Here is a 2,970-nt window from a genome sequence, read left to right on the forward strand (position 1 = left end):
CATAGGGTGCCGTTTCACAGTAGGCTAGAAGGCGAGGTTTCAGAGAGAAAGTGCTGAAAATAAAAATGACCCACTCTTAGGCTGACGACCAGGACGGGCTTGGATTATCTTTGGATGGATCTCGGTAGGAAGAGGAGAAGCTGACGGGCTAAATCACCTTCAACCCCGAAACGAGATTGGATGGGATGAGTCTGCTGAACCTGTTTGTTAAGTCTGCTGTCCGTACTGGTCTCTCGCGGCTTAAGCCTTCGTCTCGGCTGCTGGGTCCATTGGTCAATCACCTATGAAGTGTTTGTCATGATCGTCTCGCTGATGCGCACCTAAACTTCAGTTCGAATTTGTTTGAATTGGTTGCATTGTCAATTTGTAGGTCATCATTGCTTACGTGCGGAAACAAACACATCAGGTTGAAGCGCTGCGGTGGGCAAATGGGATTTTGCTTGTGAAGTGTTTAGTGGGTATTTTCCTCCATTACCATATTATATTCTATTATCATGTCACTCCTATGTCTAATATTAGCAAATCTATGATCTCCTCAGTACTTCGGTTGATCGACAGGCTGGAAATCTGCTTGTCAGGGTTTTCTCTCAAGACAGTATGATTGAGCTGGTTTTTGTATTTACTTTCTACGAAGTTCGAACGACTTAGTTGTCTATTGACTATCCTGGCACTTTTATTCCTTCTACTCTGAGCTTGACGGCTTTGTAGGTTGAATGAGTTAGCTTCAAAACTTATGCGTGGTATTTAATGAGCTCTACGCACAAGGAGAGTAAGGGTGTACCTTTCGGTAAGGAATGATGCACGAATAACATAGTTGATCTGTGCTCCCTCCACATATACAAGAGATTCCATTTGTTGTAATTAAATCCCCCCACCCCAGGAGCCTCTGATCAACAGAACAAGCTAATAATTCATGTCAAATATAATGTCACAAGGAGAACCTCCCAAGGAAAACTTAACTCCCTAAGGCCCGTATTCCGTTGAACCGCCACACCAAAAAGAATAAATTCTACTTTCCTGTGGGCGCAATCTTCATCTGGTGACATTAGCGAACAGCTCCAGTGTTTGCAGCTGAAATTCTTGCTCACCCTGGAAATTAGTGCTAGCCAGTATTGTTCAGCTGCCAGTCACAAGATCACTCACCCATCAAAAGGCGCAAAGTCCCGTCTATCCTAAGAGGCCTGGAGGTTTATGTGTATATTTCACTAAACAAACTTTGTACATTGAAGTTACAAGTGTTGACAGGGGGAAATATATGGTACTGAGCAGGGAAGTAGTAATTTACAGGTGCTACAAGCTGATGACTATGTGGCCTCCCCAAATGTCATGTAAAAGTGATGCATCTGGTTTGCGGTAAGCACCTCTTGTGTCCCCGTTTATTTACTCATTGTTTTGGATTACAACACGCGATCATATTTTCCTCCGGTTTTTTCGCTCTTACTGTTCTAACCAGTGCAATCTTTTTTTGGTGAGCACTCAGTGCAGAAACCGGACGATACTGTGTACAATACTGATGAAATAAGTTGAATGTGCAGGGAAAAGAATAATGGAATGCTACGCTCAATTTGAATGAACGACGCAACGAAGATCAGACCTTTTTGATAAGTGCTTCAAATAGGTTTTCTTCGAGATCTTCGGTGAAAATCAAGTGATCGGCATACGTTCACACTTTTGACTGGTTTGCCATTATGTTTATATCCTGCCTTGTTTATTTCTCATCCACTTGGACTTATTAGCACGTTTAGATTTGTTAAGTTTCACCCTATACGTCAAGTTATAAGTATTCCAGTTGCTCTTCTGTACTCAGCATCCAAAACGTTGAAGGGTCGTAATGTCTTACTATGAGTCAGTTATGTCACCATACATCTTGTTTGCCCCGTTACTTGTACATGGACCTGGCGAGCACTGTGCCGTCTTATCCTTACAAGCGTTTGGCGGGATCGGTAGTCAGTGCAAGCCCCTATGGACATTAAGTGAGCATTTATATTACAGTTAGTAATGAATATTGCTTCGAATTTTTAAGCTTGAGTTGTAAGAAAATACCGGTCAATTTTGTCCTACCTGTTCTCCTTTTAGCTTGAGGTTTGCTGGTTTAAAGGTGCACATCTATGATAACTCCCTTTATTCAGTTATTTGAAATTATTTAGCGGATGTTAGACTTCTCACATTTATGCTTTCTATGAACTCCAGCTTTGACTGTGAATGTTCTATTTCTTAATCCACCTGCAAATGCACTATTTGGCAGTACTTTGGTAGCATTCGGCCGATAATTGTAGGCACGAGCAATTAATGTGCTGGCGCGCCTCCGATAACTAAGCACCATTTATACCAATAAATGTATCATAAATGCCTTCTCATGAATGAGCGCAGTAGGCCATTTATTGAGGTCTGCCAAATCTCTCACATGTTTGTCGGCTCGTTTGCTAATCAACTGAACAAAATGCACCATACACTTCAATAATCTCAGTGCATTTCATACCGTCACGAAGAGACTGGACCTTATCGTGGTGTGGCGGTTTGTGTACCTCGGCGACCCATTGAGCTATACTGGGGGGTGTCCACGCGACACTCACAGAGTCTCTCATACCGGGTTGGTCAATGGTTCGATGTCTGACGAACACAGTCTCCTGGTCCTCCAGGTTGGGGGTTGGAACATGTGTGGTGACTTGTTCCGTAGAAATGGTAATGCATTTGCATTTCCCCGCCAAACACCGCTGCCTTGCGGTTATGCTTTTGAGCCAAAGGCTTTGGCTGAGGACCCTAATCGTCCTCCTGTCTAGGTGTGGGCGCCCTGGCAGTATCCCAGCCCTCGTACAACCATGACCTACAGAACTAACAATATTCTCATGCCACATCGGCCGTCGCGTGGTGCCATCAGCCGGGTCGCCTTACTTGCTGCATACAGCAGGGCGGGTAAGCGAAAACATGCTACTGCTGACGCCTCCCTTCTTACACTTTCACGTTTTCCGT

The 2,970-nt window shown here is 44.0% G+C and overlaps 1 protein-coding gene across 1 annotated transcript in view; it reads left to right on the top strand.

Annotated features, from left to right (window-relative positions):
* Positions 1-378: 378 nt before the first annotated feature.
* Positions 379-2,970, top strand: part of T265_05680 (hypothetical protein) — a gene marked incomplete at both ends in the record, with an annotated part of 54,416 nt that continues 51,824 nt past the window's right edge. Inside the window, one exon of the mRNA XM_009170749.1 lies at positions 379-454. The remainder of the gene's footprint in view (positions 455-2,970) is intronic.

Source organism: Opisthorchis viverrini (genome assembly GCF_000715545.1).
Source record: "Opisthorchis viverrini unplaced genomic scaffold opera_v5_108, whole genome shotgun sequence".
Lineage (NCBI taxonomy): Eukaryota > Metazoa > Platyhelminthes > Trematoda > Opisthorchiida > Opisthorchiidae > Opisthorchis > Opisthorchis viverrini.